Source organism: Notamacropus eugenii, chromosome X (assembly GCF_028372415.1).
Source record: "Notamacropus eugenii isolate mMacEug1 chromosome X, mMacEug1.pri_v2, whole genome shotgun sequence".
Taxonomy (NCBI): domain Eukaryota; kingdom Metazoa; phylum Chordata; class Mammalia; order Diprotodontia; family Macropodidae; genus Notamacropus; species Notamacropus eugenii.
In genome coordinates this window covers 40407920-40421871 of record NC_092879.1, presented here as the reverse complement: position 1 = coordinate 40421871, position 13952 = coordinate 40407920, and the positions used below count along the sequence as shown (strand labels likewise).

The 13952-nt window shown below is 36.5% G+C and overlaps 1 pseudogene; it reads right to left on the bottom strand.

Moving 5' to 3' along the window:
* Positions 1–1946: 1946 nt before the first annotated feature.
* On the bottom strand, positions 1947–3098 carry LOC140516315 (sugar phosphate exchanger 3 pseudogene; annotated as a pseudogene).
* Between the last annotated feature and the right edge of the window lie 10854 nt (positions 3099–13952).

Sequence of the window (13952 nt, the reverse complement as noted above, 5' to 3'; positions counted from 1 at the left end):
TCTAAATCTATGGTCCTACTGCTCCAGAACCTGAATTGTAAAAATTCTCCAGTTATATTTTTTTTCCTAAATGACTTTTTATCTGAATGCATTTTTTGTAAAGAGTTTGTATAGAGAGATATAACCGTCATAGTCATTTTTTCTAGTCATCAATAAGTGCATTGATGTGACCTGATTTTTTAACACTGTCAGAAGGCTCCCATACCTGATCCTTTGAAGAAGGCAGTATTACTTTCAATTTATAAAAATAAAAGGCAAGGCAAAGAGTTCTGTATGTTTCAGCTTAGTAGGCATCAGAGAACTGTCTGTACAGAAAAAGATGGAGGCATTTTTGAGTTGGTCTTACTCCTAAAGAATCTTTTTTCCTTAAGTGAGAAAAATCAATAGAAAAAAAAAATTAATTTGGGAGATTTTTTTTGCTGTTATCCCCCTCCTCCAGATTGTAAGAGCCAAACTAACAATGAAACCATTCCAAATCAAAATATAAAACTTCTGTCAATGACATGTTTAGCACAGAGGAAACCGTAGATCTGAACTTCCTCAGATCTGCTTGGTAGTGACTTCATAAGAACTTGATAACTTCACGACGAAAATGTGGTAATGCCAATTATTCCAAAGAAATCTGTTAAGAAAGAGGCAAGCTGAGGGTAACCTACCGAAACTTAAGCCCACTTCGTGTAGTTTATCTAAACTTAGCTGAAAACAAGCACAATATTAGACAAAAATATTGTCAGAGAAATGAGACCATTGCTGGCTGCTAGCAAGTGAGGCAAATATAAAAGAGACGAAAATATCAGGATTTGTGACCCCTCACTAGGCAATATGAAGGAACTTTAAGAAACCTAATGACACCCTAATCTTCACAACTCACACATTCAAGTTAGTTTCCATAATTTGAAATACATCCATAAATACACAGCAACCTTAAGAATGATGTCTGGCATTGAGAATGTAAAGCCTTCGAAACTAGTCTGTATTTTTCTACAAAATAGTGTCTTCCCAGGTCTGACCCCCCCTGCTAATATAATTTTCAACTGCAACCTATCCTTCTCTCCGGGACAAAGTCACTTCATTCCCTCCCTCCAATTCTAGTTCTTGAAAGAAACTGCCTAGGAAACTGACTTAGAACAGAGATCAAACCACTCAAAGGAGGGCCAAGGATACTAACGCATTCCCATTCACCATTCAAGTCCATGTATACCACATTTTGGTCACTTCCTACTTTAGTCACCATCATCAAAGTAATTGATCTACCATGTTTGTCCTTTGAAAAGGATGGCTAATAAGTACTTCCAGGAGTCGGAGGTGGTGAATGAAGATTGGTGTTAGGTAAGAAGGAAGGACAAATGGACAAGCAATTCCATTTTTAAGCATAAAATATGATTTTCCCCCAAGAATTGACAGGATAGCATCATTTTTGGAGAAGATAGAATTCAAGGGAAATGACAACCTAGCTGATGTACCTTATATGGACAAATATTTTATTTCTTTAATTCACACTGACACCAGAAACAAAAACAAACAGTAATGTCAAACAGTAATGAAGTTTGTGTTATTTTTTGTTTTATTGTTATTATTACCAGACAACTCATACACGTCATTGATTTTCTTCTTTAGTCATGCCATGAAGTCTTAGTGGAAGAGATGGAATTAGAAATCAAAGTAACAGGTGGTCCACAAATTCAAGAAAAATAATGCAGATGACAATAAAAGGCATGATAACATTCAGAACAGTCCCATAGCAGATAAAGTTACAATGTTCTATCTTGGTTGCTCATCTGTCTGCTTCTAAAGTACCTGATCTTGCTGGTGTTGATTCCCAATGTACCCTTGCATCTGTCTAAAAACCCTAACTTTCCATCCCACCCCCAGTCCCATTCAATTACAAAAGAATTAATTTTCTTGTTCCCTGATCTTCTGCGAAACCTCACTCTGAGGGGAACCGATCATTCTCTAAGTGTATGGATTATCCTGTTTTCTACATAATCTATCACTTTCCTGAATAGCAGTAGGGAAATCAAGAAAAGCATAAGACCTATCACGACCACCCAAAAATGGAAAAATGGCATCCATCCTCTTTTGTCTTGGACCAGAGATACTAAATATTGTTCCTTTTCCATCTCCATGGTATCAACAATGCCTGTTACTGTAGTTGAGACTTCTCTGTTCCCTTTCATCTGCTCGTGGTACGGTATGTGATTGGCAATGACAAAGCCCATTACATTTGAGGGTCCACCAATGAAAAGCCCTGCAATTGCTAGAAGCACCAGTGCATCGATAGCCTTGATTTGGGGAGTATGGAAATATCCACAGATGAACACAATGGCCAGAAGCACACAAACAGCTAACATAGATTTCTTTTGGACTGTATCTGAGAGGAAGCCCAGAATTGTTCCATCTGCAATTCTGGCAACATCACACGCCAGAGAAAGTTGGCAAATCTGAGCTTTTCCCCACCCAAAGCTGTTGTTTACAGAAAAGAGCAACCAGAAGGAAAAGGAATAACTCACCAACTTTGTGATATCATAGGAGAGAAAATATCGTAAAACTTCAAGGATGCTAGAAGCCTCAGAGAAAGCTGTTGGCTGTGGTAATACATCGTCTTCTTCCCAATGCACATCATCAACGTCATTGTACTCAATTTCTTCCACTTCACCAATCTCATTATCTTCGTAGTTCATTAGCAGCCTATCAAAATCTTCTTCAGAATCATTTGTGTGATCTGTAAGAATGGTACCAATTCCTTGAGGTAATATACAAAGGGTATAGATGATGATTAATCCTGCTGCAAACTGCATGGAAGCCATTACCAAGAAAGTATAGTCATACCCATTTTTGACAATCAAAGAGGTTACATATGATGCCAACATGTTGGCCATGGAGGCACAGGCACTGCAGAGTCCATATACAAAGCCCAGGCAATTTGTACCAAACCAGCAGTCCATGATGGCCATCACACAGGGCCAACCCGTGGTTTCAAGCAAGCCATTGAGCACCCACAGGAAGAAGTAAAACCATTTAGTGAAAAACTGGGGTAACTTGATTAGGGCACCAAAGCAGAGGGACACTAGGGCAGAGGAGCACATACCAAAGGCCATAACTAGCTGTAGATTGATCGACTCTCCAATTATACCTTTGATGTAAAGCCCCAAGGCATAAGAGAAAACAAAAACGGTATCCAACGTGCCCCAAAGAAGGATGGCCTGCTGCTCATTCAGGTAAAAGTGAGTGCTGTTGGAGTAATGGTGAAGTGTACCACTGTAACTGGAGATGGCAATTTTCATGTTGCTGAAGGTCTTTCTGGAAGCATAATACAGGATATAACTGGCGAAGGTGATCAGGAACACTGCCAAATGGAGCCGGAATCACTGGGGAAACAAAGGACCTATGGCTCTGAACCAGTGTGGCCAAAGCATGTTTTAGACCAGAGACCAGAGCTGAAGGTAGAAGCTAGAGAGGAAATGGGATTTGGGGCCCGATCTGGACACAGAAAGGAAGCCGCGACCAGATCGCACAGGGACAAATAGCAACTGACCTCTGAGTGCAGATTGTCTCAAACAAATCAGACATCCCCTAGCAACCTAGAACTCAATGAGCTATCGCTTAGCAACGTGTGTCCCACAATAGAACTCGAGAGGCCAATGTCCTAGAATCTGGCAGCAACAGGCACGTGCATGCGCAGTCAGGCTAGCAGCACGACTTCTCCTCGCGTGAGCTCTCGTGCGGCTCAGTACCATGGCCAACGTCCCTGCAGCCTTAGACAATTTCACAGACCCTGGGCTCCAGCAGAGCCGAAGCACTTTCAGGAAGCAAATTGCAGCTTCGATTTGGGTACCTCTGGCTCAAACACCAAGCTAAGGAACACTGTCTTTGAGGAGGTTCACCCTCCCCCCAAAAGAGAGACCCTTTTGGTAGTAGCCTTAAAAAAACTGGGACCTTGACTAGCCTGCCTGACATACATTTTGGCAACATCTGCCCATGACTGGTGCAGGAAATTGCTTTCTTTGAGTAGTTCTAGATACTGCAGGAAAAAATAATTACCCAACCAAGTAACATTCTCCAGGGAGTCAAATTTTGTTGTAAAATTCCACATTAAAGTTTTTCTCAGTCCAGAGGGAAATCAGTACCAACCATTTGTTGGCTAGTAACTAACATCCTTTCCCCAAATCCTATTTGTTCTGACACATCCCCATCTACACCTTCAATCTTCAAAATGGATTCAGTTTTAACTCACATTAGATTAAAAGGAATTGAAGACATATTTTCATGAAATCTCCAGTAAACGTGAGGGCTTAGTGGGAGGAGGCCACAAAGTTTGGTTGGTTGGTTGTTTTTTTCTCTCCTGTGTTTTCTCATTGCTGATACTACATTTTTAATGCTTTTGGGTGGAATTAATGCTTTCTCAGAAGCATGTTAAGTAAGCTGAGACACTATGGAGCTTCTCATAGTGCTTTCCTTTGTACCTTCAGAAAGCATGTCATTTAAAATGTAGCATGATAAAAAGTTGTATCTCTAAAAATAAATAACAACACACAAGTACAGAAAGTTAAAATCCCTCATGTTGGCTAGATGGAACTGTTCATCGGCAAACATTTAGGAATAATGAATTGCTAGGAGCAGCCTTGGCAGCCAACCTTACATTTACCCATTGTGTGGTATAAATTGACCTAATCCCTTCTGTACATAAATGAGGAAGGGTTGTACTGGTTGAGAACAAAAAAGAAATCCTTCTTTCTCGAATTTAATAGTGCCCTTCAAAGGAAAGCATCAAATATTTTTCAACCCATAAATTCCGTACAAAATGCTTTCCAACTTCTGTGCCTTAGGGCAAAAAGGATTTACAAGTTGGAGATGAATTTACTCAAATTCGCTTTTAAAAAAGAAACAAATATACCTATTGTCTACTTGCAAATATATGGTGCCAGTTATGAGATCCATGTATTTCCACAGAATGTGCCTCTAATGGACAAATTCACAGTCTAAACATGTCACTTTCAGATATGGACTATTGCTGTTCCACAGTAAAACTAGATTTCAACTAGACCTTGTCTCAAACAATACATCCACCAGAACATAAGTGATAGATCTAAAGCCAAGAATTTTCTAGATTCTTCTTTTTCTAGAGTCTTCTAGCTCAGTTTCCCAATATAATTCTTTCTGTCAAGGAGTCGTGTATACTTTTGAAGAAGAGACAAAATATCTTTATCTAGAAACTGGCCTTGAAAAACTTCTTTGAGACATTGTTTTATTTCTCTCAATCAAATCTCAAAGGACAATGACATTTAATTTCAATTCAAGAACTTCCAACTCTATCCAACCCAATAAGAATTAATTAAATGTCTACTATATTTGAGGCACTGGGGATTTGATTACGGACTGAAACCGTGACATCATTGACAGAAGCAACACCAAAATGAGGAAATTCCCTCTCCTACTGCAGGTCAGCATCTTCTCTGCTACTTACAGTCTTGAGAACTGATGAAAGCAGGGAGAGGCTAAGTAACGTGACCTGAGTGACAAAGTCAACATGTGTCAGAGGGAGACTTGAACTCAGTTATCCCTGGTTTTGAGAGGCTAGTTTTCCAGTCACTGAAGCCACGTTGTGTTTCATGCTTGTGCGCTAAAGAAAAAAGTGAATAACCTTTTCCTCAAGGAGCACACCTTCTACTGGAGGAGATATAATGATATAAAAGACAATCTGAAGAGGTAGAGGACATAGACAACTTAGCTCCCTAAGCATCCTTGAGCTGATGAATGTGAAAGTACTTTGGAAATGATGGAACTCTATTCAAATCTAATATTCTGATAAGTACTACAGCATGTATTCTAGAAACCCAGCTCTGTGTTTACATGGACTGGAGTCAATCTTGAATGGGGAGGGCCCAACAAATCACTTTCTTTGGCTCCCATCTCACTGGGGGCTTCTCCTGGGACCATCAGTATGTGGCTCAGAGCTGAACTGAGCATTAAGGAGAGAGAAGATACAGTCTTGGTCCTTTATAGCTTGGCTCTGTCTCTTCGTGTCCCTTCTTGCTGGCCCAAGAGATCAGCAGACACCCAAGAGCGCTCCCTCTTCTCCTCAGGAAATAAACTCTAAGATCCTGTGATCAAATGGAAAATGAATTCTGCAAAGGTGGAGAGCAAGGTCTGGGAAATCTTATAATGAGCAAGTAGCACAAGAGGCAGTATGGTGTAACAGACAGGACGCTGGGCATGGAATCAGGAAGGCTTGGGTTTAAATCATGCCTCAGGCGTCCAGTTGTGTGACACTGGACAAGTCACTTATCCTCTTTATGCCTCACTTTTCTCTTTTATGAGAGGAAAGTCTTGGACACAGAGGTTCTTTCTAGTTCTGAATCTATGAGCCCATGACCCTGCAACTATATCTTAATGACTCAAAGTATCCCTTACAGTTCTCAGTAAGGGGGTTCACTTGGAGTCCTCTCCCCAAGTCATATCCTTGCAATGTAAAGAGGACAGGCCATCAGTAGATACCTCATAGACCCCATCTATTTCACATCTCTTTGTTGCCCTTCTTGCTTCTTGCAGCGACCACTTCCTAATATCTTAGCTAGACAGGATAATTAACTATAGAATCCTTCAAACTTTTGGACCCAACTCCTGGTTATACAAAGTGGCAAAAATGCCAGTGCAAAAAATTGTAATCAAATTAAGTTGTCCACTTATTGAGGAATGGCAAAACAAATTGCAGAAAATTCATGTAATGAAATATTACTGTGCTCTGGGGAATGATGAATATCATAAATTCAGAAAAGTATGGAAAGACTTACGTGAGCTGATATAAAGTAAAGTAAGCAGAACCAAGAAAATGATATATGCAAAGATAACAGCAATGTGGGTGGATATGAAAACCACTGCAAAACAACGGAAAGTAGATGCTGTGAAATTACACACAACAATATTGGTCAAATAGGAGAGATAAGAAAAGATGAATCCCCCTACTCCTTTTCAGGGATGGGGAAAGGTTGATCCATGGGGGTAGACCATTGTATATTATGTCTAATTTTTTATTCTATTATTCTGTTCTACTGAATTGTTTTCTCTTAAAAACAAAATTATAAGTAATAATCTACTTTGAAAAAAAAAAAGATCTTCCCGGTTCTTTCTCCCTTAATTTTAGATACTCTCTTCCAATCAATATCCTTTTTCCTTTCCTCTCTGTTACCAAGGACACACATCACCATGTATATTGGGTAGACAAGTTATTTTGCAGAAATTATCAAGATGTGGGAAGAAGAAAACATCTTAGCCATAGCTACATTTATATTGGTTTTTATGTGAGAATTAGAGACCTCTTCAACGGAACTTTTTTTTTTTGCTTTTTTTAAAATTTATTTATTTAACTTATTCATTTTCAAAAAATTTTGGGTTCCAAATTTTCTCCCCATTTGTTCCCTCCCCCCACCCTAAAACACCGAGCATTCTAATTGCCCCTATCACCAATCTGCCCTCTCTTCTATCATCCCTCCCTTCCCTTGTCCCCATCTTCTCTTTTGTCCTGTAGGGCCAGGTAACTTTCTATACCCATTACCTATATTTCTTATTTCCTAGTAGCAAGAACAGTACTCGACAGTTGTTCCTAAAACTTTGAGTTCCAACTTCTCTTCCTCCCTCCCTCCCCACCCATTCCCTTTGGGAAGGCAGGCAATTCAATATAGGCCATATATGTTTAGTTTTGCAAATGACTTTCATAATAGTCATGTTGTGTAAGACTAACTATATTTCCCTCCATCCTATCCTGCCCCTCATTGCTTCTATTCTCTCTTTTGATCCTGTCCTTCCCCATGAGTGTTGACTTCAAATTGCTCCCTCCTTCCATTGCCCTCCCTTCCATCACCCCCGCCCACCCTGCTTATCCCCTTCTGCCCTACTTTCCTGTATTGTAAGATAGGTTTTCATACCAAAATGCGCGTGAATTTTATTCCTTCCTTTAGTGGAATGTGATGAGAGTAAACTTTATGATTTTCTCTCACTTCCCCTCTTTTTCCCTCCACTAAAAAGTCTTTTGCTTGCCTCTTTTATGAGAGATAATTTGCTCCATTCCATTTCTCCCTTTCTCCTCCCAATATATTTCTCTCCCACCACTTAATTTCATTTTTTTAAGATATGATCCCATCCTATTCAATTCACTCTGTGTTCTGTGTGTGTGTGTGTGTGTGTGTGTGTTTGTGTGTGCGTGTGTGTGCCTGTGGGAGGAGGGACCCGCACCGCCACTGGAGATTCCATCCCCAAAGCCAGCTTGGATCAGCTCCTCTAGGTGCCACGTGGCCAAGGCAGGGCTGGGCTCTGTTCCGGGTCCGTTGCATGATAAACCCTTCATGTTGGTTTTTCAGGTCTCTCTGGAACAGAAATCTCCTCCACTCTGTTGCTCCATGACCTCTGCTGCTCCAGAACTTGTTGCGAGTTCTTCTGTACAGGCATTTTATGGGCTGTGGGTTAGGAGCTAGCATATGTGTATTTTTCTACTCTGCCATCTTGGCTTCTCCCCGCAGTGAAACTTTTCACACAGAGCCTCAGTGGTTATATTAACAGAAATTTCTGTTTTTAAAAGTAGTCTACTCTTTGCTTACCATGTGAAATCAGAAAAAGTTTACACCCATATTGGAAAAGCTGATAACAAACTAAGCAGCATCATTCCATTCTAGTGGATAGAGTGTTGAACTGGAAGTCACAAAGACCTGAGTTTAAATCCTGCCTCAGACATTTACTGGTTGTGTTAACTTTGGCAAGCATTTCAACCTCTCAGACTTAGTCAATTTCTTCATCTGCAGAACAGTGATTAAGAGTAGTATCTACCTCACAGCGTGGTTGTGACAATCAACTGTGTACTGTATCAGACACAATGTATACATATAAAATAATCATATATTGTATAACATATGTATATGTATGTGTATATATACATATATATACATATATACATATATACATATATATATATGTATATATATATATATATATATATTTACCCTTTGGCTCTTCAAATTTTCACTGTAGATTTATCTGCTTAGGTTTAAGGTCTTTCAATTCCCTTCCTCCTGAGTTCTTTGGTAATTTCAATTTTTTATTCCAATCATTTTTATTTATTATTCAATTTCTGACTTTGTCCACTCTGATAATGAATTCTCTGGTGGTTAGATCTCAAGGTATCTCCAGCTCCTCCTGCACTAGGAATTTCCTTGAAACTCACCAGAAACAAAGCAGTGACAAAACAGAAATTAATGACTCAAATAGACTACAATAAATATTAAAACAAAGTTAAAAGAATCCAAAATAGTAGAAGAAAATGTAAGGCATTTCATTTCAAAAGTAACTGAACTCAAAAAGACATCAGGCGGAGGGAATTAAAAATCATAAGGCTACCTGAATGCCATGAACAAATAAAGAGCACTGCCACAATATTCTAAGAGATCATAAAAGAAAATTACCTTCACCTTTGAAAACAAGAGGAAAAATTATAAATTTGAGGAATCTTTTTGTGACCTCCAAAAAGAATTAATGAATGGCCTGTATTTGGTTATAAAATTGAAGAGGTTTAAAAATTGAAATCTATTTAGCTAATGCTTATGTTAACAAAAAATGGCAAATGTGACAGTAGTCATCTCACACAAAGGAAAACCAAAAGCAGACCAAAGTAAATAAACTAGATAGTTATATTTTGATGAAAAAATACCACAGATTTCTGGTTCACATTAATTCACATGAACAGCAAATTGATTTTAAATATTAAACATGTATGCCCCAAATGGCATAGCACTAATTTTCGAAAAAGACATAAGAGAAAAAAAGGAAAATTCAATTTACACCCCCTCAAAATCTAGCAATTTCTCATAAATATGATCAAAAATTAAAATCACTATATAACTATTATGAATAAAAATTTATTTTAATGTAAATTGACTGTAAAACTAAGAAATTAAAAAATGTTAATCATAAAAAACAATTTTGAAAAACAAATTAAATAAAAATTTCCTTAAACAAAATGAACAAATTGAGAGAACATAAAGGTTATTTTGGGGTTGCAAATCTAGTAGCAATTAGAGAAAAATTGACATTTCTATCCACTTCCATCAGTTAAAGAAAAAAGGAGCACATCCATCAAGTAGGCATATAGAGAACACTAGAAAATTAATTATTGTATTATTATATATGATTTATTTATTGTGTATGTATAATATTATATATTACATATGCTTATGCTGTCATATACTAAATAACGTACATTTGTCATATATCATATATGATATATCATGTTACGTAATACTGTATTATGTTATGTTACATTACATTACATTATATTATATTATATTAGTCCTGGTGGAAGACCTGGGTCCTGGGTTCTAACTTCTGGTTATTATATTATATTATATTATATTATATTATATTATATTATATTATATTATATTATATTTTGTTATATTATATCGTGTTGTATTGTATTATATTGTATTGTATTATATGATATGCTATGCTATGATATGATATTGTATTGCATTGTATGGTATCGTATGGTAGTGTATGGTACCATATCATAGCATATCATATCATATTACATCATTATTGTATTATACATTGTATATTATTGTATTGTATTATACATCAGTATTGCATTATAATATGTTGTATTACATTGTATTGTATTGTATCATATTATATCTTATCATATCGTATCATATTGCATTATATCATATTATATTATATTATATTATGTTATGTTATATTTTATTACCTTATATTTAAATACATCACATTATTCTACACTACACTCTACATTACAGTATACTATACTATACTCTATTACATTATTCTAAACTATACTATATTATACTATAATATACTATACCATACCATACTGTACTGTACCGTACTGTACCATATCGTATCTTATCATATTGTATCGTATTATATTGCAATATATTGTATTGTATCATATTATATCATATATCTTATTAAGTTGTATTGCATCATATTATATCTTATCATATTGTATCATATTTTGTTGTATCATGTTGCACCATATCATATCATATCGTTTTGTATCATGCATTATATTATATTGTCATATTGTATCATATTATATTATATCATATTACATTATATTATACTATACTGTACCATACTATATTATACTATACTGTATTATATTATATCATATCATATCACATCATATTATATATTAACATATCTTACTAACCACCAAATCAGACATCTTTAAAATGTGAAGTTAACAAAAGTGAAAAATAAATATAATGTAGTAGTATTAAATTTAAAAATGTTTGTTTTTTTTAAAGACCAATTAAAGAGATAAACTCTTACGGAAGTAACTTGATTTTCAAAAGAAAGAAAAATTAAATGTGTAGGACCTAATTTATTTAAATTGTGAATTCATTAACCAGAAATAACAAAAGAAATTATTAATTAAGAATCATTTCACCAAATTTATGCTAATTAAACTGACCAAAGGAAACCAATTATGTATGAAATAGAAAAGCTTCCAGATTTATACAAGATATAGAGTTGATAAACATAATTTAAATATGAAGTTCCACAGGCCATAGATGAACACTCAGAGAAGAAATCCCTAGGACCAGACAAATTTGCCTATTGATTTTATCAAAAATTTACAGAACAATTAATTTCAGTGACATAAACTGCTAAGAAAAAGAGGAAAATAAAGGTTGTATCCAATTTATTCTTGTATGTTCTCCATGCATAAACCAGCGAGAGCAAATTATAGAGAGAAGCCTATAATTAAATATTCTTTTTTTCTTTCTTTCACAGTTTCATTTATTTATTTTTAAATTTCAATAATCATTTCCAAAAAGTTTTGAGTTCCAAATTATCTCCCCATCTCTCCCCTCCCTGCACCCCGTAACACCTTGCATTTTCATTACCCTTTCCCTCAATAAGCCCTCCCTTCTATCACACCCTACCCTTACCTTACCCCCATCTTCTCTCTTTTCCTGTAGGGAAAGATGGATTTCTATGTCCCATTACCTGCATTTCTTATTTCCCAGTTGTATGCAAAAACAATTCTCAACATTCGTTCCTAAAACTTTGAGTTCCAACTTCTCTCCTTTCCTTCCTTTCCACCCATCCCTACTGAGAAGCAAGCAATTCAGTACAGGCTATATATGTGTCATTTTGCAAGAGGCTTCCATAATAGTCATGCTGAGTAAGACTAACTATATTTCCCTCCATCCTACCCTGTTCCCCATTTATTCTGTTTCTTCATTTGACTTTGTCTCTTCCCAAAAGTGTTTGCTTCTAGTTACTCCCTGTTCCCATTTGCCCTCCCTTCCATCATCCCCCTCACTCCACTTGTCCTCTTCTCCACTACTTTTTTGTGGTGCAAGATAGATTTTTCATACCAAATTGAGTGAGCATGTCATTCCCTCCTTACGCCATATGTGAAGAGAGTAAGCTTTACTTTTCCCCTCTCACCTCCTCCCTTTTCTCCTCCATTGAAAAAGATTTTCTTATCTCTTTTATGAGTGATAATTTGCCCCATTCCATTTCTCCCTTTCTCCTCCCAATACATTGCTCTCTCACTCCTTAATATTTTTATACATATTATTCCTTTCTGTTTGAACTCAACCTGTGCTCTCCGTGTGTGTGTGTGTGTGTATGTGTGTGTGTGTGTGTGTGTGTGTGTGTGTGTGTATAATCCCTCCATCTACCCAAATACTGAGAAAAGTCTCAAGAGTTACAAATCTTATCTTTCTATGTAGGAATGTAAATGGTTCAGCTTTAGAAAGTCCTTTATGATTGCTCTTTCCTGTTTACCTTTTCATACTTCTTTTGATTCTTGTGTTTGAAAGTCAAATTTTCTTGTCAGTTCTGGTCTTTTCATCAAGAATGCTTGAAAGTCATTGTATCATTGAATTACCATTTTTCCCTTGAAATATTATATTGAGTTTTGCTGGGTAGGTGATTCTTGTTTTTAATCCCAGTTCCTTTGACTTCTGGAATACCCTGTTCTAAGACCTTCCATCCCTTAATGTAGAAGCTGCTAGATCCTGTGTTATCCTGACTGTTTTTCCACAAGACTTGAATTGTTTCTTTCTAGCTGCTTGCAATATTTTCTCCTTGACCTGGGAACTCTGAAATTTGGCCACAATATTCCTAGAAATTTCTCTTTTCAGGTCTTTTTCAGGAGTTGATGGGTGGATTCTTTCACTATTTATTTTGCTCTCTGGTTCTAGAATATCAGGGCAGTTTTCCTTGATAATTTCATGAAAGATAATGTCTAGGCTCTTGTTTTGATCATGGCTTTCAGGAAGTCCCATAATTTTTAAATTGTCTCTCCTAGATCTCTTTTCCAGGGCAGTAGTTTTTCTAATGAGATATTTCACATTATGTTCTATTTTTTCATACATTTGGTTTTCTTTTTTAAGTTCATGGTTTATCATGTGGTCATTAGCTTCCCTGAACTCCACTCTCATTTTTAAAGAACTATTTTCTTCAATGAGCTTTTGAACTTTCTTTTCAATTTGGCTAATTCTGCTTTTTAAAGCCTCCTCCTCATTGACTTTTTGGACTTCTTCTTCCAATTGAGTCAGCCTATTCATTTATTTATTTTTTTATCTTTATTTTTATTTTAATGTTTTCAAAATATGTTTATTTAACTCAACACTCATTTTCACAAAATTTTGGGTTCCAAATTTTCTCCCCATTTGTCCCCTCCCCCCAACCAAAACACTGAGCGTTCCAATTGCCCCTGTCACCAATCTGCCCTCTCTTCTATCATCCCTCCCTTCCCTTGTCCCCATCTTCTCTTTTGTCTTGTAGGGCCAGATAACTTTCTATACCCCTTTACCTGTATTTCTTATTTTGTAGTAGCAATAACAGAACTCAACACTTGTTCCTAAAACTTTGAGTTCCAACTTCTCTTCATGCCTCTCTCCCCACCCATTCTTGTTGGGAAGGCA